Source organism: Chrysemys picta, chromosome 3 (assembly GCF_011386835.1).
Source record: "Chrysemys picta bellii isolate R12L10 chromosome 3, ASM1138683v2, whole genome shotgun sequence".
Classification (NCBI taxonomy): domain Eukaryota; kingdom Metazoa; phylum Chordata; order Testudines; family Emydidae; genus Chrysemys; species Chrysemys picta.
Genome location: NC_088793.1, coordinates 42,665,617 through 42,689,752, shown reverse-complemented (window position 1 = coordinate 42,689,752; position 24,136 = coordinate 42,665,617). Strand labels below are relative to the sequence as shown.

General features: G+C 44.3%; 1 protein-coding gene across 5 annotated transcripts in view; it reads right to left on the bottom strand.

The window, feature by feature from the left end:
- The window catches only part of ARHGEF10 (Rho guanine nucleotide exchange factor 10), a 170,578-nt gene that overhangs the window by 118,751 nt on the left and 27,691 nt on the right, over positions 1–24,136 (bottom strand). The window contains exon 3 of one of the 5 annotated variants that reach the window (XM_065590165.1): positions 13,570–13,735. The exons of the other annotated variants lie outside the window; for them this stretch is intronic. The gene's annotated coding sequence lies outside the window, so the exon portion shown is untranslated. The remainder of the gene's footprint in view (positions 1–13,569; positions 13,736–24,136) is intronic. 5 annotated transcript variants of the gene reach the window in all.

The following is a 24,136-nucleotide window of genomic DNA, read 5'->3' as shown; positions in this document are numbered from 1 at the left end:
GCCTTTGGCCCAATATATTTCTCTTTCATGAAAACCTTTTGGATTGTTCAAATATTTGAAATGCTGTGTGCCAGGTTTCCTTCAAATCAATCTCCTTAAATATTTTCATGATCAACTACTTATGGGTATAATGAAAAGTTGAATAACCAACTACAGTAATAGGCTTACTGACCAGGAATGCATTTAGCCACCATAATAGATGTCAAAAATTGTGATGTTTGCCAATTCACCAAGCTGAATCAAAGGAAACCAGCAGGAATCATGATCCCCTGCATGTTACTTAGCCATGGGACTATGCCAAAGATAACTTCATTGGCCCTCTTCTGAGAGAGGGCAGAGAAAGTGTTTACTGACTTACTGGCTTTCTCAGACCATTACTTTTAAGGGTCAGATTCTGTCTAGTTCTTTTATAGGTGTGCAGCGGCAGTGAGGGGCACAAGAAAATGGAACAGGGCCTTGAAAGAGAAGACATCAATCAAGCAGCATTGGGGAAATGTTGCTCTCAGCCACATGGGAAGTAGTTTCAGTGAAGTAACAAAGCAAAATTTTGATCAATGTTGTCTCTCCCCCACGCCCATAGCTAATTGCAGTTCTAGGCAAGTGTACCTCCCACACACTGCTTTTGATATACAAACAGCACTCAGACTGGTTTTGTTTTTTTATTTCTTCAGCCAAAACAGGTCAGCCATTTCCAAAAACAAGGCAAGGAAAAAATATGTTGTTTTGCCAATGCTACAAAATTCTGGTGACTTTTTCTTCTAAAAGCTCTAGCATCCCCAAGTCGAGCAGGGACTTGAAAATTGGCCGTTGTGTCAGGAATGTAGTTTTATTATGTTCCCGTGAAAATCCACCCCAATTTGGCCACGTTACAAGCCTCTGAAAAACCTCTAGTTTGCACATGCTCTTAGTGCTAAGCAGACAGCACATATTCCATCCCTGCGGAGTGACTGAGCACGTTCCCTCCTCTCACAGCTCCTGTGTGTCACCAGACTGCACATGCGCCAGCTCCACAGAGTGACGGAGCATGCTCCCTCCAGCCCAAAGGTACAGGGACAAAGCTGGACTTTCCTCATCATTGTTGCTGAGGCCAAGGCACTGGAACTGAGAACAAAGTTCATCTCTCCTGTGTTCCTGTTGAACCCCACCCCCTGCTGTCTCCCAGGCATAGGATTGCCAACTGCCTAATTGCACAAACCTAAACACCCTTGCCCTACCCCTTTCCCTGCCCAAAACCACACCCCCATCCTGCCCCTTCTCTGAAGCCCCACCCCCCTCACATTATTCCCCATCCCTCACTCTTCCCCACCCTCACTCACACCCACCAGGCTGAAGCAGGAGTTTGGGGTGCAGGAGGGGGTGCAGGGTGTGGGCTGGGGTAGGAGGGGGTTCAGGCTCTGGAAGGGAGTTTGGGTGCGGGAGGGAATGCAGGTTCTGGGAAGGAGTTTGGGCGCAGGCTCTGGGCTGGGGGGCAGGAGGCGGTGAGGAGGGCAGTGCTTACTTCAGGCAGCATCCAAAAGCGACCAATACATCACTCTGGCAATGGCTCCTAGGTGGGGGAGAGGGTGCGGGGGGTCTCTGTGCACTGCTGCCCCTACCCGCAGGCACCGCCCCTGCAGCTCCCATTGCCACAGTTCCTGGCCAATGGGACCTGCGGAGTCAGCACTTGGGGTGGGGGAGCGCACGGAGACCCCCTGCCCCTCCAGGATCCAGATGGATGTGCTGGCTGCTCCGCCAGACTGTCAATGCCTAAAAATCTCCTGGTTTGGTTGCAGTAGTTTCTGGGAGATAGCGTGTGATTCCAGTAGACTGCTGGCGAAACCCAGAGAGTTGGCAACCCTAACCAGGCAGCATGGAAGAGAAGCCCTCTGACTCAAATACAGAAGGAGGGAAAGGAGTAGATTGGGACAAGGAGACTTGGCGAGACTGAAATTGGTGTGAGGAAGACAAATCATGACTGGGTGTTTACAATGGGAGACAGACTGGTTCCGCAAGGAGATTGGGAGCTAGGGGGTGGGTAGAAACTGAGTTTTGACAAGGAACTGGAGGAAGAGGAACAAACTGAGACTAGCTGCACACAGAGACCAGGACTATGAACTAGTAATTAAAGACTATCATAATGCGCGCGCACACACACAGGCCAAATTAAGGTTGTACAAGCAACCTTAATACTAGCATTTCCTAACTTTTGAGTGATGGACTTTGCAACTTTACTAATGATGTTCTTTAACATAGCTTTTGGTGTGTAGTGGAATAAATGTGAAGTCCTTTATAACAACATTTGTATCAGTCCTTAATCACAGAAGGGGAGGGGGGGTAAAGTCACATCCTGATGCACCACTGCTTTATTCCAGGACAAGAGGTGACTTTTTGATGTAATCTTAGGAACTAGCGTTTATTGCAGCTGTAGCTGACTGAGCCAGATATAGATCCATTTCTGTTTGCCAAGATAAAATGGATGTGGGCTTAGACCACAGTCTTTTTCAAACACAGTGAAACATGCTGTTAAACAAACTAAAAACTTATGGAAAACTGACACAAGCTCTAATTAGACTAGTGGACTAAACACACCAAAAAGTGCAGAACTTTGTAATAGGCCTGTTGGCAGGATCAAACTAGTAAACTCACACCATCAAGTGGATAGTATAAATGTGAGTGATACCTTGGACAGATTTTGTAGCTATTACCCATACCTTGGTTGGCATTGGTACTGAAGTCTGAGTTTAGGAAACCAACTGTGGAATGAGTAAGTTCTGAACATTTTATCTCCCTCATAATTTTAGAGTCCGGGCCAAATTGTACAGCGTTTATTCCTGGTTAAGCACTTAAAAATACAAGTAATGCCATTGAAACTACTTGCATGAGTGAATTCTCACCAGGATGAGACAGGCATCCACAAGCTGCCCCTTTTATTGTAAGCTACTTGGAGCAGAGACACTCTGCTGTGAGCTGGTTTTGCACCCATTCCAATAGACAGGAGCACTCCCATTATCATCATTAGCGCAGAACTGAGCTCTCTGTTTGTACAGTGCCTAATACATTGGGAAACGCTGACCCCTGAGTGGGACCTTCGAATGCTATTGAAATATACATTTTAAGTAAAAAATAATAGTCTTACCATATGATAAACTGAATTATTTTTCCTCAGCTACATCTCTACCCCGATATAACGCGACCCGATATAACACGAATTCGTATATAACGCGGTAAAGCAGTGCTCTGGGGAGGGGGGCGGGGCTGCGCACTCCCGTGGATCAAAACAAGTTCGATATAACACGGTTTCACCTATAACGCGGTAAGACTTTTTGGGCTCCCGAGGACAGCGTTATATCAAGGTAGAGGTGTATTATTGCATACTCGATTGAAGAAAAACCTGTTCCTTTTAGGCACTTCCTGAAGAATTAGGGTAATTTTGCACCCCTATAAAACTTAAAAATAACCAAGCCAGCACTTTAAACAGATATTGATTGCTAAGATGTTGAAAAGAGTAATATGTTTTTGTGATATTGTCTTTCTAAACCTTCTAAAATATGGGTTTATGGTAGGTTAATTATCTACCTATGTCCAAAATGCTATTAGAAATGGAAGAAATTGGCACAGATTAATACTGATTGTAATTATCAGATTCTTCTTCATCTTTTGGAAAGAGTGTAAGGGATTTTAAAATAATTAAAGATGTTTTTATCTGCTCTTGTAGAGAACCACCCTTCAACCCTCTCGGTAAGCAACAAAGTTATATATTCCACTTTAAATAATGCTTTTTGGCCCTATCAAAAGTCCACTCAAGTCAATAAGAGTCTTTTAGTTGACTTCAGTGTGGTTTGGATCATGGCCTTTGTGCTGTAATGTGACTTTAAATTTTTGCTTCTTTTAGACTTTGAGTCTGGTTTAAGTTAATATCTGAAAAAAACTGGAATTCAAATCAGTCACATAAGTGATAATACTAATATAACTCAGACTAGCAAAAGTACAACCATTCAAACTCAGCTCATTTATAGATGTAAAGCACCAATGATGTGAGATTTTCTTTTTCTATAAAAACTTTTCAGAGTTTAAAGAGCCTAGGAAAAGTGTTAAACCCACTAAACAGAGTTGAAGGAACCTGGTGGTAATAGCATACAGAATTTAACCCAGGACCAGATTTGACCATTCATAGCCAGAGAATGTGCAAGGTCTTTTGAGTTCACTACATAAGAAACAATACTGATGTTTAATAAGCTAATGAAAAGATGATATAATCAATAAAAATGCTTATTTCATAGATTCATAGAGTTTAAGGCTTGAAGGGACCATTAGATCATCTAATCCGACTGCCTGTATATCACAGGTCATTAAATTTCCCCCAGTTATCCTTTTATTGAGCCCAGCAATGTGTGTTTGGCTAAACTGTCTTCCAGAAACACATCCACTCTTGATGTGAAGACAAAAAAAATAAAATAAAATAAAAAATGGAGAGTTCACCATCTCCCTTGGTAGTTTGTCCCAAGGATAATCACCCTCGTTGTTATAAAATTATTCCTCATTTCTAATTTGAATTGGTCTGGCTTCAGCTTCCTGCTTTGGTTCTTATTCAGCCTCTCTCTGCTAGATTAAAGAACCCTTGATTACCTGGTATTTTCTCCATATGAAGGTATTTATACACTGCAAACAAGTCACCTCTCAACTTTCTTCTTAATAAACTAAACTGATGGCACTCTTAAGTCTCTTTCAGTTAGGTTTCAGAGTAACAGCCGTGTTAGTCTGTATCCGCAAAAAGAAGAACAGGAGTACTTGTGGCACCTTAGAGACTAACAAATTTATTAGAGCATAAGCTTTCGTGGACTACAGCCCACTTCTTCGGATGCATATAGAATGTTCCATGGAACATTCTATATGCATCCGAAGAAGTGGGCTGTAGTCCACGAAAGCTATGCTCTAATAAATTTGTTAGTCTCTAAGGTGCCACAAGTACTCCTGTTCTTCTCTTTCAGTTAAGCATTTTCTCCATCCCTCAAATAATTTGTGGATCTTTTCTGCACCATCTCCCATATTTCAACATTCAAGAGAACCTGGTTAGTTAGCCGGAGAAGAGTCTGTAACCTGCTCTAACTTGTCCTCTGGAGTACTTGCTACAGAATGGAAGTTTTCGGTCATATTTCTAAAGATACAAACATCTCAAGTGTGAGAGAGAGAGAGAGAGAGAGAGAGAATGAATTTCTATATAGATGGCAGAATAACCATAGCACTAATGGAAACAGAAGCATGCCATAAATCAGGCTCTTGTTCCAGTCCTGCTATATGATATGGGAAAAGGACTATATGCTGTACAGGCAAATAGAGACTAGAGCTTTGCAGTTGAAAGCCTCTTTTATGGCCTCTGTTTTGATAATTAGGCCTACAAATATACCCCAATGGTGAGCTGAACTGTAAAAAGCACGCAAAAGTTAATAAGGTGTTACAATAATCTATAACAAATGTTGCTGGGGAAAGTTATGAAACAGAGACAGAATAACTGAACTAGTCTAAATAGAAAGGTGAAGGTGATATAATCAAGGACTGAGCTGAAATTATGCTTGTTAAAAAACAGAAGATACGGAGCCAGTAGTTAATGAGCCCAAATTGGTATGTTTGATATTAGGTCTAATTGGTGCACAAAACACCCATCACTCCCTTTGGGGGTTCTTAAAAGAAAGATTTTGTGGGGAAAGGAAGAACAAAAGAATGAAAAAACACCACCACCACAACAAAAAGAACAGACAGAAGCTATTGGAGTAAGTTTCACTATCATGGCTGCCACTCCTGCCCCCACACACCACTTCCTGAAACCCCAGACCATCAACATTCTAAGCCTAAGAGGTGTCCTGACCAGAATGGGCCAGAAAGAGATGGACCCAGATGACACAGGCACATGTACCTGCTCCAGGTTTGAATCCCAAACACCACCTGGGATGACAGTTATTACCATCTTTGATACCACCCGATTGTCAAACAAGGGGCTGTTCCTTCTAAGGCTGGACTTTAACGACAGCAGCAGCATCTCCAGCCCATCTCAAACTAACTTTTTCTCTTTCCCCCAAAAGGACAGTTGTTACCATCTTTGATACCATCTAAAAGACTATCAAATAACACGGGTTTTTCCCCACCTAGAAACTGTCTACAGCTAAAGTAGAAAGGATCATGAGATGTGAAAATGAAAGCCTTATTCAATACTTTACTTCTCAAATGCTTTAACTGGGTTTCATTTTTTCTGAATCTTTAATAAAAGGTTAAAAGGATTTTTAAATGGTGCATTTGCCATGGTGCCAAACAGGCTGGGGTCTCTGTATTTCACCTCCCAGACCTTGTTTAACACTGTTTAATGTTAGACAGTGATTGGGTTGTGTTTTTGCCGTTAGCCCATTTATTCCATTTAAATTAATACAATACCTCTCATCGAGATAAAATGGATTGATCTGTATGTCAAAAGTAGAGGATGGAAATCCACCGTGCTGTATAGAGAATTGGTGTGAGGGGCGATCATGATACATGGGGAGAGGAGTTACGGACTGGCAAACAGTGTGGACACAACTATTAATTCAAAGGAGTTTGCCATCGTACGTAACTAATTTGTATTGATATATAATAAAGGCATTAAACTATTAGGCGATCTAACACAAGTAGATTATATGCTTGATTTCACATTTTTAATTGCACTAGATTTTGTTACATAAAAAAAACAGAAGTGTCTTATTGGAATTGTACTAAATCTAGTCAGCCCAGCACATTTGAACTTGTAACCTAGTGACTATTAGATTGACAACAAAGTCTGCCAGCACATGTATCCAAGCAGCCCATAAATCTGATACTGAAATGGCTATTTTGGGAGAATTATGAAGGAACGGATATTATTTCATTGAGGAGGAAAATGAGAAGTTAGCAAACCAGGTGAAGACCTACTGAAATCATTTAATTTTAAACTGAAATTGAGGCCACCAGTTTTTTGGGGTTTTTAAGTAAAGGTTATTTTTGAAACAGGTTTTCGGACAGTTAAAAATACGAGTAACGAGAAACTATTGTTCCTGTACATTGAAGCAATTACTGTTAATGGGCAGAATCTGCCTTAAACTCCCTCACAATGGACATGAATCAAGAATATCAGTAAAATGTTTTAAAATGTTGAATTTAGAAGCATGGATATAGGAGATTATACATAATTTGTAGAATAAAAATCTGTATTTGGGACTGAATTTACTTTTTGGACTCAGTGCAACAAAAAAATATTCCCCTCCCCCCCTCCCCCCCCCCTCAAGAAAGGTAAATTGAATCCCACGGACATTTTATCCTACAAAACTGATACCTATATATCTCCTATCACCCAGCTACTAAATGATATAGTTGATGTAATGTTGGATATTAAATTAAACATCTAGTTTAATTTAATGTTGACATATACTTTGTATTTACTCCTCCTGGTATAATTTGTACAAGGAAACAATCCACAAAGCTTCAGAGTAGCAGCCGTGTTAGTCTGTATCTACAAAGCTTAATTTCCTCTTGTACTGGAGCGGGTTCAGCCATTTATTCTACACAACCCTGGGGCCACACATGTTAATAGTATGGATTTCAGCTGGTTTCTTGCCAGCTCTCTCATCTTTCCCCCACAGACTACAAAGCACTATAAAGAGCTGACTGATTTATAAACCAGAGATAAAGTTTAATATGCACCAGATTGTGGTAAATCCACTCATCCACTGATGAATGGGGCTCAGAGAACTTTCAACAGTGGGGTAGTGAAGGGGGCTGTATTCATCAAATTCTGCAGAATTTAATCGGTCGCTTAACAGGGGTTTTTCTACCCCTTGTGACTATGATAAACTGATTAAGTGCTACCACCCAAATCTTCAGACAGACAGCGTGAAAGAGAGGTGTGCGTCACGAAAAACCTACATCCTGGCTTCAGTGCACAGTCTGAACAGCCAGGCTGTGTGCTAGAGAATTTCTCTGGGCCTGGGGAAGAAGGAATCTAGCCACTCTGCTGCTGTAACGGCCTTTGTATCACAATACATGGAGAATAGCCAGTAGATCCATGTAATGGATGACCTACCACACCTAAAGCTTTGAGACCTGATTCTCATTTTTTACTATGGTCTCTGTACCTTGCTCTGGGAGTGAAATAGAGCCTTCAAGTTACATTTCAACTGAATTAAGCCCCTTTACATTGTCAAGTGGCATTAGTGTAAATGAGAATTAGGTTCCTGTTGTTCAGGGAAGGTCACACATAGGGAGCTGAGCTCTATGGAGTGCTCCGAGTGTGAAGCCCCTGTTCTATTTTCTCAAGAAGCTGTTTTGTACCCTGCATTAGGCCTGGCACTGCTCTTGGCAAAGTAACACCAAGTGCTTAGAATCACAAAATCATAGAAAAGTAGGATTGGAAGGGACCTCGATAGGTCATCTAGTCCAGTTCCCTGCACTGAGGCAGGAAACTATTATCTAGACCATCCCTGGCAGGTGGTTGTCTAACCGGTTCTTAAAAACCTCCAGTGACAGAGATTCCATAGCCTCCGTAGGTAATTTGTTACAGTGATTAACTATCCTGACAGTTAGGAAATTTTTCCTTACGTCTAGCCTAAATCTCCCTTGCTGCAATTTAAGCCCATTACTTCCTGTCCTCACTGGTTAAGGAGAACAATTTATCACCCTCCTCTTTAAAACAATCTTTTATGGACTTGAAGACAGTTATGTCCTCCCTCAGTCTTCTCTTCTCCAGACTAAACAGTTTTTTCAATTTTTCCTTGTATGTCATTTTTTCTAAACATTTAATCATTTTTTGTTGCTCGCTGCTGGACTTTCTCCGATTTGTCCACATCATGCCTAAAGTGTAGTGGCCAGAACTGGACACATCACTCCAGTTGAGGCCTTATCAGTGCAGACTGGAAGAATTATTTCTGGTGTCTTGCTTACAACACAACACTCCTGCTAATACATCCCAGAATGATGTTTGTTGTTTTTTTTGCAACTGTATTACATTGACGACTCATATTTAGCTTGTGATCCACTATAACCCCTAGATGCTTTTCTTCAGTACTTCTTCCTACTCAGTCATTTCACATTTTGTATTTGTGCAACTGATTATTCCCTCATAAGTGTGGTACTTTGCATTTCTCCTTATTGAATTTCATCCTATTTAATTCAGACCATTTCTCCATGTAACAGGGACCTTGGAAGGCCAGGCGGCGTGGTGGTTGGAGCGCTTGGTTTTTGGCCCCCTACTTGGTTGAGATGCCTCAGGCTGTAAGGCTGGGGGGAATTAGACTCAGACCCTCCCACTCCACACATCCCAGCCAAGCACAAGTCAACCCCTGAGCCGAGGAGCTCTACGCTATGTCCACTGCTCTGGGCTACTTCCTGTTATTGTCCCTTCAGTTTGGGGGCTGGCCCCGACAGTCCAAGTTGTAGTGGTAGCACGTCTCTAGTGCCCCCTTGTGAGCCTTGGGTAGCTTCCTGTTGCGGTCCTGGGTTCCTCCATGGGGCAGCTGTAAGTTTGGAGGGGTCAGAATCTCAAGGTCTCCATGCTTCGGTCACCCCGTTCTGTCGTAGGCTTGGTGCTCTTAGGCCTCTTCCTCAGTCTCCTTTGACCAGGGAGATGGTGCTTGTTTCCTGGTGGCTGCCTTGGCTGGCAGGCTAGTGATCCTTTCCCTCATGTAGAGAGACAGCTAGCTCCTGCCTTTTCACCAGTCAGCTACAACTGAGTCAGGCCCCCTTCTTTTCTCTCTCCTCCAGGCCAGCCATTGGCTGCAGGTATAACAGGGCGGGGCTAGCTGGGCCCAATGGCTCTCTTTAACTCCTTCCATGCTGGTGCGTAGTTTCTCTGCTTCATCACACTCCAATGTGTCAAGATTATTTTGAATTCCAATCCTATCATCCAGAGCACTTGCAAACCCTCCCAGCTTGGTATCATTCACAAACTTTATAAGTGTACTCTTCATGCCATCATCCAAATCATTGCAAAGATACTGAATAAAACCGGACCCTGCAGGACTCCACTCGATATGCCCTTCCAGCTTGATTGTGAACAATTGATAACTTCTCATCCACATCTTCTTCCTGATTAGGTGATCTATAATAAACACCTACCATGCCATCTCCCTTGTTTTTTACCCCTTTTATCCTTACCCAGAGATTTTCAACACTTTTATCTCAATCTCAAAGCAAGTGTATACCTCTTCAATATACCAGGCAACACCTCCTCCCTTTTTTCCCTGCATGTCCTTCCTGAACAAGCGTATACCAATGCTCCAGTCATGTGAATTATCCACCAAGTTTCTGTGATACTAATGATGTTGTAATTGTGATTACTCACTAGTATTTCTAGTTCCTCCTGTTAATTCCCCACACTTCTCACATTAGTATACAGACATCTAAGATGTTTATTAGATTTCCCCTCTATATTCCCTCTCGTCTCTCCTTTGTCCATACTATGATTGCCCATGTTCCCCCCAGATTCCAGCCCTTCACCCAGGTCAATGTGTTTTGGACTTACCTGTGGGCTTTTGTCGCCTTCCCCTGTCAAATCTAGTTTAAATCCTCACTAGGTTAGACAGTCTATCAGAAGACACTCTTCCCCTTACTTGACAAGTGGGCCCCATCTATGCTCAGCAGTCCTTCATGGAACAGGAACCCATGCTCAAGGCACCTGAAACCCTCCTGGTGACAGCATTCATGCAGCCATGTATTTAGCTCCAGGATGTCTCTGTATCTTCCTGGGCCCCTATCCTTGACCAGAAGTCTCCATGAGAATACCACCTGCAACACCAACTCCTTCACCCTCACTCCCAGAGCCCTCTCGTCACTTCTGATCTGCTCAGGGTCATACATTGCAGTATCCTTAGTGCCCACATGGATGAGCAGCATGGGGTAGTAATCAGAGGGCCAGATGGTCCGTGGCAGTCCTTCCATAATGTCTTGCATACGGGCCCCTGGCAGACAGCGCACCTCCCAAGATGCCAGGTCAGGCCTGCAGTTGTATCCCCTTCAGAAGGGAGTCACCTTCTCAACACCTCTCACATCTGCATGGAAAGATTACAGCCACAAGATGCCTCTGGTGAGGGAGGGATTTGGCCGGTAATAGAGTCAGTACTTGGAGATGACAAAGCTTTATCTGAAGTTTGGCCAGGAGCACTGAGAGACAAAACTAGGAGGAGCAATTGGACCAGTGCGGCTTCAACCTGAGCCTCCTCCCATCCGCAACAGCCGAGCTACAGTTTGAATTAAACAATGCAGGCAGACGCATTTGCAGGCTTCCCTGGAGCATCTCCAATTCAGATAGATAGTAGGAAAGTTCATTTGTAGATATAAAATATCTCACAAGCTTGCCAGGTGCCTGAACCGGTACTAGGAATGCCAGCATTCTTTAGTGGAGGCAGGGTTTCTGTGCCTGTCTTACTTTTACCCCTCAGAATTGCTGTCTGGAACTTCGAGGCCACTTTAACTGACCACCTCCCAACACCTACCTTTTCACAATATCGACTTTTCCCAGTAGTTGTGTTCTTGTCCTATCCTAACTCTACAACAAAATGCCACAGTACAGTGATATAAATTTTTTAAGTATTTATTTTTGATTAAGCAAAATGTTGTTAACCATTATTTTTGGCAACCACTGTATAATAGATTATTCAGTCTTTTCATAGGGCCTGACCTCGCTTTCTGCTCTGTAGCAGCAGAGAGGCCCTGACCCAGTGGAATCTAAGTTCTTATACTATACTCCTGACCACAGTAATGGAGAACCCACATTTTTATTCACAAAGAGTATCTGAATACAGGTTAGGTTGAACAAGTAGAACTTATTAAACCCTATAGACTGCTCTGGTCCATGTGGTTGAGCTGCTTCCAGCCTAACTCGGTGGCATTCCCTGGTGTCCCTGTCACAGAATAAGGTCACTAAGCTCCTCTCTATACTGCAATTGGAAGGTATGATTGCAGTACACCCACACTTTTTTCTTTAACTAGGTTTTGATTAATTATCTACTAACTCAAGTAAGTCAGCTCAAATGACAACAGCAATGAAGCTGCAGCAGCATAGTGGCCCCTCAAGTATGTACCCAGGGTCCCAAGAGTGCAGGACTAGACCATGCCGTGACCTGTACAACCACAGTTTCACCGCTATTATTACTTGAACTAGCTTTGAGCTAGCTCAAATCAAAACTATCTTGGGCGCATCTCTACACTTGCTGCAATCCCATATCTTGACTGCAGTGCAGACATACCCTATGGCACGGATTTATCCAAGTACCTAAGCATGTATTTTAACTTTAAGCAAGTAGTTCAAATGGGACTATTTGTAGCTTAAAAGTGGGTAGTGCTTAAATATCTTGCTGATTCAGGGCCTACATGGTAATTTTTGTAGTAGCTTTAATATTATTACTTTGAATTACTAAAGGATACTAATACAGTTGGCTTTGCTAGTTCTATTTATCTGAAAGTGTAAGCAGGTAGCTGTTCAAGAAATGTCATACAATCATAGAACGTCAGGGTTGGAAGGGACCTCAGGTCGTCATCTAGTCCAACCCCCTGCTCAGAGAAGAGACAATCCCCAGACAGATTTTTGCCCCAGATCCCTAAATGGCCCCCTCAAGAATTGAACTCACAACCCTGGGTTTCGCAGGCCAATGCTCAAACCACTGAGCTATCCCTCCTCCCCCCTCTTGAGGAGGAGGTTTCATTTTTTGGATATTATCTCAGCATATCACCTGTAAAGCCTGTTCTTTCTCTGGATGAATTTTTTTTTTAAATGTAGCTTCTGCCTACAAGTTATCCCAGTGCAAACAAGGGGAAAAAAAAGAAGTTACATTGTGCCAAACCACTGCAGTAAAACACTTGGTAAAGACAATATCCTCTCAATTGGTTTCTTCAACACGGCAACCTGCTCTCAAGTATCTGTATATTCTTCCATTGGTTTATCCAGGCAATCAAATCTTGTAGACCATGCTTGAAATGACCTCAAAAGCAGTGATAGTGGTCTGGAGTATATCCAGTTTTTCTCTGAAGAGGGTCTATCAGAGATTTTTAAATTGCTTTGTGGTGGTAAGCCACAGAAATTGGGAAGGAAGAGCAGGAAAGAGGGATATATTTTCAGACTCCATTCACTGGCCTTTTCACCTCTGCTTTTGCTTTTAATCATGCTCAAAGTCTTGTTTGTTTCTCATCTTCCCCATCTAAGTGTCCAGTAAATTGCAAAACGTTACCTTCTCCTCTTTCCCACAAGGCTGAGGAGGTATGTTCTGCCTTTACAATAATGTTAACATTGTAACTATAAAATCAATGAAAAAGGAAAGCACCACTTGATTGGTCCTAGATTTAGTTATGGAATACTGAAATATTGACCTGGACCTACAGTATAGCAGAAAAAAAATTCTTGCCTATTGCAAAACCATCTGCTCTGCCTCCTGCCAATGAGTCCTGGTCATGGACCCCAAAGTACTGGAGAGAAGTAAGCTCAGCTTCCCCTTATATAGTAGGATGCCTGTTTTACCAACTAATTGTGGATTGAGGAGTTCATAAGAATAGACAAGCTCGTAAAATTGAACACCTTAAAATTACAATAGGTACAGTGCATACCTTTCAGCTCAGGACCCTGTATCACTTCTGGTCTTGGAAAGAATTGAAAAGCAATTCTCAATGTTCTGAGGGCATCAGAATGTGAAGGAATGTCACTTTGTTCTTCAGCAGCAGCATATCTGTTACGCGATTTTTTTCCCAATCAGGAAAAATGGTTCCTATAAGTCTGGTTAATAAAAAAATCAAGGTTCTACTGTACTATGGTTTGGCTATTGGAGTTCCAATGTCAGAAATATCTTAAAATTCTCCCATGAATACACAAATCAATACAATTTCCCTTTATAAATATATTCCCTTTTCATTTCAAAAACAATTATAATTCTCCCCAGGCCAGACATGAGTTCATCTTCTTTTTCCCGAATATTAACGTCCATCAGGCATCCTTTTGTCTCATAAAGTCAAACAGATTTCAATTCAGATCTTTGGGACCTGTCCAATCATATTTAGTTCACTCAGGCAACAATAGCACATTAAGGAGCAGTACGAAGATTTACTCAGATTAAAGAAATTTCGAAGAGAGATATCAGGAAGCATCAAAATGGACAAGCTAGCCTTTCTTATTGCAACACTAATGAATCATCCATATCTGACAAGTTTCCTAGTCATAAATGAGTAGTGACTGGTTTGCTGGCTTCTTTCAAAAGGGAGTGGAGTGGGCGAGGGTTGTAAATATTGTATTGTAAATATTATATTTGGAAGTAAATCTTTACTTCAAATTTTTGTCTTTAACACGCTTGGTTAGAGGAAACAGACGTGATTGGGGTGACGTGAATTTGCAGCTGTATTGCTGCCATCTAAATATTTTTACTGCTCTTAGAGACCCTGAATCTATTGTTAAATTAAATAATGGATCCTTACTTTACTCTCAATAAATAACAGGAAAAATAAATCAGTTAATGTGATCTTCTACGTTTTTCTATTCTAAATGGGATTCAGACATCAACAAGCTGCAAACAGCTTCTGAAACAAAGGACTATTCATAACTACAATTCATATTCTGTTCTCATTCTTGGCTTAAATTTTTTTACCATCATTTCTAACTGTCTGCTGAAAACAGGCACCTCTTACAAACAATGCAGCATAGCCAAAGACGAATTCCCTGTACAATTGCAGTTTAATGTAGGCAATGATCTTATTAAAACCCCCAAAGAAAGCATGGTAATGCGGACTTATTCTGTTATAACAGGAAATATGGGCCCACGTATCTCACAGCTCCTAACCCTGATAAACAAATCACAAGACACATATCAATTGCTTTTCTTACCAGTATTATGAAAACTCCAGTTTAAACTGCCTCATTTCAGTGCCCTTCACAACGCAAGTTTAATAAAATATTTTTTTGATGCTGCCAGAAATGTCATATTATTCAATTGGAACTGAACAAGGTAAATGAATAATGAGATCTACACAGTACCTTTAATCTCAGTGCGTATTGTAAACAGTATGGAATTCACCTCATCTGGTAATGACATACAGCCATCTTTAAATCAAAATGTGGCAGCTGCTTAAAAGCTCACTACAATACCACAGAGCAGTTGAAGTAAGGAAATGCAGAAGAATGATACATCCAACTGGAGAGTTTGTACACTAAACATCATGAAATTTCAATGCAGTTTTAAACAGATATTTAAGGAACAAAAGAATGCACTATAGAAGCACAGTTCTGGAGTTATAATACAACAGGAAGAGAAAAATTTTAGTACAATCTGACATGGCTAATTGCTACTAAGCAGCCTATCTTGCTGCTCTGCAGCTACACTATTTGGTTAGGATGATTTATTTTTAGGACGACTGATTAGTGCAAAGCATTGAGGAACTGATCCAAAGACTCTCATTGACTTCAATATGTTCTGAATCTGGCACTGATGAGGGACATTACCTTACCCCAGGAATAAGAGGTAGCAACCAAATAAAAGGTGGCAAAAACAAACACACCAAAACGGTCTGTTAAAAACAAATAGATTATTTTTCTCCTTCAGGCAGGCAACAGTTTTTCTGGTACCCATTCCTGCTGAGGAAGCAGGCAGGCCAGTTTCCTTCTCAACAGGGTCCCAATAAGTATCTTGAATTCCTCCCAGAGGGAAGGGTAAGTAGCAGAAGAGATCCCATTTTACAGGGTCAAAAGGACTGTTCCCATGTGGGTAGAAGGAAAAAACAACCTTTGTGACAGGGTGGTAGAAAAAGTAATGCCCTTTTCAACAGAGTACCATAAACAAGTACAAAATAGATGGCATCAGAGCAACCAGACTCAAGTCCTTGCTGGTCAGTGTGAAGAAAGCACAGCTGCGGGAAGAAATGCAGTGAGCAGAAACCACCAGTTCATCTGTTTCTATGGCTGCAAGCATTTCCTTCCAGGCCTGGCAACTACTACAGTGTCTCCATTCCACAGCATGTCCCTTCACTATCCAGATGGGTGTGGAGCACATACTTGGCTATAGTAATTAATAAGAAACATAACAACAGTGCATTGTACATGGCCTTCATTTATCCTTAAACACTTAATATTTAAAGTGTCTTTTCTCTGCTGGTGGGGAGGCCAGAAGTCTTTAATTTTTTAATTATTATTAGGCCTCAAAAGAATCAACAAATATTAAAAGTTGTGTTCCACCTCTTGTACGTGCACACATATGCAAGCAGTGAACATGGGCTGGCATTATCAGAGCTCACAAGTGCCAGGTTTTTTGGGTTTGCCTCTTTTTTTGTTTAAATAAAGCAGTTCATTTCTTTCTTTTTCAATCTCTTCCTGCTAATACATATGCTCACTGAACATAAACAAAAACAAATACTGGGGAATTCCTGATGTTTGTGCCTGAAAGGACAATCACTTAAAAGTCAAGTCACTTGGGAGGGGTAAGGGAGCATGACAACAATCATCATCTTTTAAAATTTCTGCAGTGCCTCCATTTGCTCTGTGGGAGTTAACTGGTGTAAACTTGTCACCATGAAATTAAACTGTTGCATGAACGGAATGTCAGTATTATATACACACACACGTGAAATTCAGCAGCATGTGTTTGCTACAGTTAGTTATGTTGCCTGAACACAATAAAGGGAGGAGGAGATGAAGGAAACACATGCACCACTCTCCCAGCTATTATTCCTCCTGTAGACCTCAGCAGCCTCTTAAATATGCCTATAATTACACCTCAGTTGGGACAGAGTTACTGCCTGCTCTGTTAAGGATTTCTCCACACGTTACATTAATCCACACTAGAAGTATGTAAATTCTAATGTGCACTAGTGTGTTGCACATTAACTGGCCCAGGTGGACCCTGCTGGCATGCACTAAATGTTCCCTAAGCGGCGTTAACGTACAATGTACTTGCTTCAAACAGTACAACATTAACATGCATTAGGGAATTTGTAGTGCACACCAGCAGGGTGTGTGACATGCTAATACACCCTAGAATTTACACCCTTCTGGTGCAGACTAATGCACCAGGTAGACAAATCCTCATACTATAATCATACTTCGCACTGACATGACAACTATACAAACTTTAATTCATCCTCATAACACCCCCATGAAGAAGATGGGGAGAATACCGTTAACCTATTTTACATGTGAAGATGTTGAGGTAGAGACACATGGTGAAGTTACTTGTCCAGGGCCCCACAGGAAGTCAGGGGTGGAGCCAGGAATAGAATTTGAGACACCTGATGCCCACCCTGGCACTGCAGATCATGCTGCCTTCCATCAACAGGAAGGAGTCCAGATGACTTTCAAATCTCAGGCTGCATTTGTGAGGGTGGCAGACAGAGATGCTGAGTAATATCTATTGACTTAATGAGATTTTTTTTCCTCCTCTAACCATTTGGCCCTTAGACTATAGTTCAGGACTTTAAGATGGCTGTGCATCCCCTGAGACAGAATACCGTCATGTACCAGAGGCCACTGGAGTCAGTGCAGAGCATGGATCTCAGTGCCACCCCTGCTCAGCATCCTAGCAACGTGCTCATCTGTTGACTGTCCCTAGCTCCCTTTGTGCTGCTGCTGTGTGTCTATGTTCATCCAGAGTACGAAAGAGGGGCTTAAACATTGAGCACAGGCCTTACCTCCACCTCTCAGCCACACGAGTTTGGGCAGGGGACTTAGCCACCTCCCCAACTAATCAGCAGAGGGAAGGGGGACAGAACGTTCAGTTTGCTAAGCATGGACTTCAGCTCCTCCCTATAAATCTCTGTAGAAAGTGGCAGGGAACATCTTGAGAGCCCACCTCCTTGCCTTGCACCCCCATGATATTCGAGTCATGCTATTCTAGTACCTGCAATGTGAACAGGAGAGAAAATATCATGTGTGTTTTGATAGGACAGAGCAAAAACATAGCAAGGTTAGTATGGAACAAGAGGGTAGGAGGAGCAAAAAAATGCCACCCTAAAGATCCCAGTATAGAAAAGGGAAAGAAAGGGAGGTAGGGAAATAAGGCCAACATTTTACAAGGGTCTTTAGTGTTAAAACTCACAAGGTTTTGTTCGCTGATGAATATGTAGGAGCATAGGAATTGCCATGCTGCATCAGACCCATGGTCCAGCTAGCCCGGTATCCTGGTTGCCAAGGACAGAAGCCGGAATCACACACTTCAGTTAGGCACCTGCACCTTCATTTAGAGATCTTAAAGGAGGGGCCTGAGCACTCACAACTACCAAATACATTCTACAGGGACGGTCGTTCCTCAGTCTTTCTGAAAGTCAGGTCAATTTTATTCAGGTGCCTAAATATGGATTTAGGTTCCTAACGTTCAGCTCCCAAGTTTGAAAATTTTGGCCCAATTGCTTAAAGTGGACTTTTTATTTGAGTTTCTTTGCCTCAATTAACCATCAATATTTAGATCAGTATCCAAAAGAAACTCTGATATAACCCTCCCAGCACCCAAATTCATGACTTTCTCCTGCTATGAACACTTTGCAGGGGAAATATCCCATGAGCCCAGTCATAAGTGAAACTGTCATCCTAGAACACATGTATTCTCCCCCCTGAGGCACAGGTCACTACATCTCCTTAGCAACACTGGTGTCTGAGCTGGAAAACAAGGCCACTTTCGTGCAATTACTGAGATTTCCTATTGTATTCAGCATCATGGAAGCTTTCCTTTAATCTAACTTCCAGGCCTTCTATTAGCATGGGGTTTTCTCAAGCGAGAAATCATCAGTAAATTCAAATCTGCTCATTCATTAAAGTCATTCACATCCTGGAACTCATAAATCACCACATTAATTAAAAAAAAAATACTCTAGCTTCAGGAATCTTTAGACTGTAAGCTCTTCAGAACAGGGGTTTGTGTTCATCAGCAACAGTGTCAGTAAAAGTAGGATCTAGAGCAACATCTTGGCACATTTTAAATAAGTCGGATCTCAGTAAATAAAGGAACTAAAATTTGCTGTTATCTGTCTAAAATGTGAGTCTGAAGTTAGGCCCTGACTCAAAGCACTCTAGCAAAGGCTTAACTTTAAATACATAAGCAGTCCCATTGGCACACATGCTTAAAGTAAAACATGGGCTAAAATGCTTTGCTGATCGGAGCCTTAAATACCACAGCTACAATTATTTTGCCAGCGCTCTTTGTTCAATAACAGCCTCAGCCCATATGCAGAACAGGACTTTCCCCCGCTAATGTACATTCTTTAGAGATGGGCAGTCTGATAAGGGATTTTCTTCATCTTTCTATAGTAAATGGATATCCTGCCAATGCTCATAATTCATCACTAAACAAAACCAAGAGTCACATCCAGAGCACTAATAGCAAGGATTTAGTGAGAGAGCAAGCGCACATTTTGGAAGGATCTAAACCATCATGCTTCAAGGCATAAGTCAACCTCAAAACAGTGGGGCCATATGAAATCTTTTCCTATGGGTATGTTATTCCCTAACTGCAGAGTTTTTTCACCTCTCTCTAAAGCAGGGGTCCCCAACGCGGTGCCCGTGGGTGCCATGGCGCCTAAGTGCGCCAGCGTACTTGCCGGCAGATGAGCATCCGACAAAATGCCGCCAACAAGCAGCAGCATCCAGAGGTGTAGAGGTGGCATTTCGGCAGCGATGCCTCTGGATGACGCTGCTTGTCGGCAGCATTTCAGTGGATGCTCATCCGCCGCCACAGTCCTCCATGGCTCGTCGTCTGGCGCCCGCCAGATGAAAAAGGTTGGGGACCACTGCTCTAAAACATCTGGTATGCAACACTGTCATAGATAGGATACTAGACTAGATGGAGCACCGTTCTGAACCAGAATGGCAATTCCTATGTTCCTACCCAGTCATCACTCAACAAAACCAAGACAAGTGATTTTTAATGTTTATGGCAACTGGAAAACATTTATAGATTCACAGATTCCAAGGCCAGAAGGGACCATTGTGATCATCCAGTCTGACCTCCTGTATAACACAGGCCATCAAACTTCCCCAAGATAATTCCTAGAGCACAGCTTTTAGAAAAACATCCAATTTTGGTTTTAAAATGGTCAGTGATAGAGCAACTACAGTGCTGGAGAATCTTCTCAGCTGGTATTAAGTAAAATGAAGTTTTAATGTAATATATATGAGAGAGAGAGAGAGAGAGAGAAAGATTCAGACTGTCTGAAATAGTTACATATACAAATAGTTAAGTAACTCAGGGAATAAACAAGATGGTGCTGATAACTAGGGAAACAATGTGGAAAGAAACTCCTCTGGTTGTCCTGTCAAGATGTGAATGGTGCATAATGGACACAAGTGCCTATATACCTTATTGTGCTCACCATAAATCCACAAATGAAACAGAAAAAGCCTAAAGGTGAATTCTCTCGCTAGCACAGTAGACACAGACCAATGGGAGAGGGAGGGGCAAAGGTAGCTTTGTATGTAATGCCATCTTTGAGCTCTCAGGATTCTGGGCTACTCTACCCTTCAGAATAAATCAAAGCAGACAGAGGCCTGCAAGCGCTGCCTATAGTCTGCTCCACAATCTGGAGCACCCAGAATCTTCCATAGCGCTCCATGCTACAGTGGACAGCCCCATCCTCACCCATTCCTTTCTCCGTCTGTGCATGCCCTCTGTGCCAGGGCTTGTCGGAGGGAAAATTTAGTCCCTGCACCTAGGGAAGTCTCCCTCAGCCTCCATTAGGCCACATTACAGCAGCCCCCATTAGATCACAAAATCATATAGCTGACAGGTTGAGGGACAGAATCTGTCCCCAAGATCTTTGAGGTAGGAAACTTGTCCTATTGGATGTTCTATAGAGCTATGCAAATTGAAGGCACTATGTAAATTATTATTATTAAAGTAAAAATATAAAATAATAATAATAATAATAAAAACAAAAAGAAAAGTTTATATCCAAATCAAGCCAGCGCTGACACATTTTTGAGTGATTGATTGGCGATCCCTAGGGTGACCAGATGTCCTGATATCGGGACAGTCCCGATTTTAAGTGATTTGTCCTGCATCCCCACCGCACATCGGTCAGGACACCCTTTGTCCTGATATCAGGGACCGCTCACTGCACACACCTTAGGTCCCGGGCTGGCGGCGCTTCATGGGGCAGCCCCCGGCGCCCATCCGCCAGCAGGAACCTCTGGTGCGGCTCCTAGGCACAGAGGTGGCAAGGGGGTCTCCACGTGCTGCACCGGCTCCGTCCTGCCCAGTCAGAGCTGCGGGGACAGGGCTTGCAGGTGCCGGCAGTGGGCAGAGAGCCCTCTGCGCCCCCTCCCCTCTCCGACCCGACCCGCCGGCCCTAGGAGACAGAGGGACCTGCCGGATGCTTCCTGGGAGCCGCCCCAGGTAAGCACCGCCAGGACTCCCCACCTCTCCCCCCCAGCAGGTCCCTCTGGCTTAAGGGTGGGGCCGAGGGGCTCTCTGCACTCTGCTGGTGCCTGCAAGCCCCGCTCCGCGGCTCTGGCAGCTCCCATTGGCGCTTTTCTTGGCCAATGGGAGCCATGGAGCTTGTGCTTAGAGTGGGTGCAGCACGTGGAGACCCCTCGGCTGCCCCTGATCCTAGGAGCCAAAGGGACCTGACAGATCCTTCCTGGGAGCCGCCCCAGGTAGGCACCGCTGGGACCGCCCCCACCACGGGAAGGTCTCTCTGGCTCTTAGGGTCAGGGAGGGTAGGGGGCTCTGTGGGCTGCTCCCGCCTGCAAGCCCCGCTCCGCAGCTCCCATTGGAGTTTTTCTGGCCAATGGAAGCCAGGAAGCTAGTGCTTGTGGTGGGTGAGCACATGGAGAGTCTGGAGACCCCCCTCGCCGCTCTGACCCTAGGAGCCAGAGACCTCCCAGCAGGGCTGGTGACTGCGGCCAGGGAAGGGGGCAGGGTGTGATGGAGTGAGTGTCTGGGAGATGTATGGGTGCTGGGCTGTGAGGGTGAGGAGGGCGCTGGGCAGTGGGGGAGACCTGTGTGTGTCAGGGCACTGGGAGGGAGGGAGGAGAAATCTGTGTGTATTGGGAAACTAACGAGTGGGGGGTTCTGTGTGGGGTGCTGGGGTTGTGGGCAGGGGCGCTGGGCAGGGATGGTGGTGTGCACAGCACTGTGCATTTGTGGTGGAAGGGTTGTGGGGGGGGGGCTCTAGGCATAGTGAATTCAGGGGGTGCAGGGCATAGTGGATCCAGGGGGCGCTAGGCAGGGGAGCTGTGTGGCACAGCATGGGCCCACCCGCAACAGGAAGGGGCATGCTGTTAGCACAGGGCCAGGCGGACCAGTGTGCCTCTGGCCATGCCATGCATACCCCATTGCCCCTGGCCGGCTCCACCCTTCCCGCTGCTCACCTCCTCAACTGAAGGCGGGGGTAGAGGGTGCAAGGGCGGGTCCTGGCAATGCTTACCTGGAGCGGCTCCCGGGAAGCAGCCGGCAGGTCCCCGAGCTGAGTGTCAGCTAGGCTCAGCAAGCAGTGTGGCCCGGGCCAGTCCCAGGGCAGGGAATCACTCTTGGGAGCAGTGTGATCAGCCAGGCCAGGGCCTGCCCCTTCCAGGCTTCTTGAGGACCCACTTGCCTGGAGGCGCCCAGCCAAGCCCCCGCACGCACACACACACACACACACACACACACTCGCCTCCCCGCACTGGCTGAATCTGACCCCACTTCTGCACCGGTTCCAGGCAGCTCGGCTCTGAGAAGACAGGGAGGCCCTAGAAGTGGCGGGCACGAGACTGTTCAGAACTGGAGCTGCACTTGGGTCCGGCCAGGGCAGGGGGTGGAGAGGAGCCAGTGGGCTTGGTGGGATCTGGGGGTGCAGCACAAATGGAGAGGGCCATGCCAGGGCCCCTTGTGAGTGTGGGCCTGGTGCCACTGAGTCACCATTGTAAACCTGGTACTGAAAAGACTGCCCTTTCCTTGAGGCTGGGAACAAAAGTCACACTTCAGTCCAGCTGTCACCTGCGAGCTCTTTGTGACCAGGCTTAGCGCTGCACCAGATCCAAACCCACTCTTGGCGAATGAGCTTTGCGATCTGACCGAGCCAAACTGAACTGAAGTCACCCATTTATTTTAAGGGGCAGGGACAGCACCCCCAGAAAGCTCTGCCATCTGGGAAACTCACTCTGCAGCAAGCAACAGAGGAAAACCCACCCCAACCAATTGAACCCAGGTTGCTGCTGACCTCCTATCTGGCCCAGCCCCAGGGCTGGAGTGTTCCAATGGCTCTCTGCACCCAGGGCTGAGTGACAGCCCCGGAACGGAACCACTCTGCACTTGGGGTGCCACTAAGAAGTGCTGGGCAGATCAGCTCGCAGGGATCCCTGGGTTGCAGAGCCAGGCGGGGAGTCCCCTGCAGCCAGTTCCGTGGATGCAGTGGAAGGGCTAGAACTGCCGGCTCTGAAATGAGATGTGGCTCTGTGCTCGATGGGGGAGGCTGCTAGAATCGGAGAGTTGCCATTTCAAATCTTTTCTTTCACCACCTGTTTTTGCATGGGGGAGGTAGGGGCAGGTGCCCCACAGAGGTAATAGTCTACTGGGGGGAGGATACAGCTGAGTGCAGACCGGTCCACTTAGCTCATGGCAGAGCCAAGGAAAGGAGGCACCTGCCTCTGCACATGCTGATTCCACCCAGGGCAGAGCAATGCTAAGCTGCTGCCCAGTTCACTTACCCACATTGGCAACCAGCAATTGCACCTGGCGGCATACATCTGCTTGATGTACAATCGGGACGCCATTTGTCCCGATATTCAGGTAAAATTTAAAATTTGGTAGTGAAATAGAAAATTAGTCGATTGTGATTGGTTATCTACTGGCAATTTTGGTTTTTTAGGTTGTTTTCAGGTGTAACACAGTTTACAGTAGGGATATGTAGTTTACAGTTCTGAACCACAGTGCATATCGTAGGACAAACTACAGTGGGCACGTAACAACATGTAAGAAGTACAGAGACTGTGCAGTTCTTTTCAGTGGCTAGCTATCTAGCTAACAGTCTTCAGCTGAAAACCCCACCCGAAATGGCAGTGACAAGGGAGGACCCAACTATCAGGAAAAAAAGGGACAGTGCAGATACAGGACAGACTGGGAAGCCACTTACACCTGGATTCAGAAATCCTATGAGTGGGATTCAAAAAAGCCTTTTGTAAAGCATGCAGGAAGGAATTTAGCATTTGCCATGGTGGTGAGTCTGATGT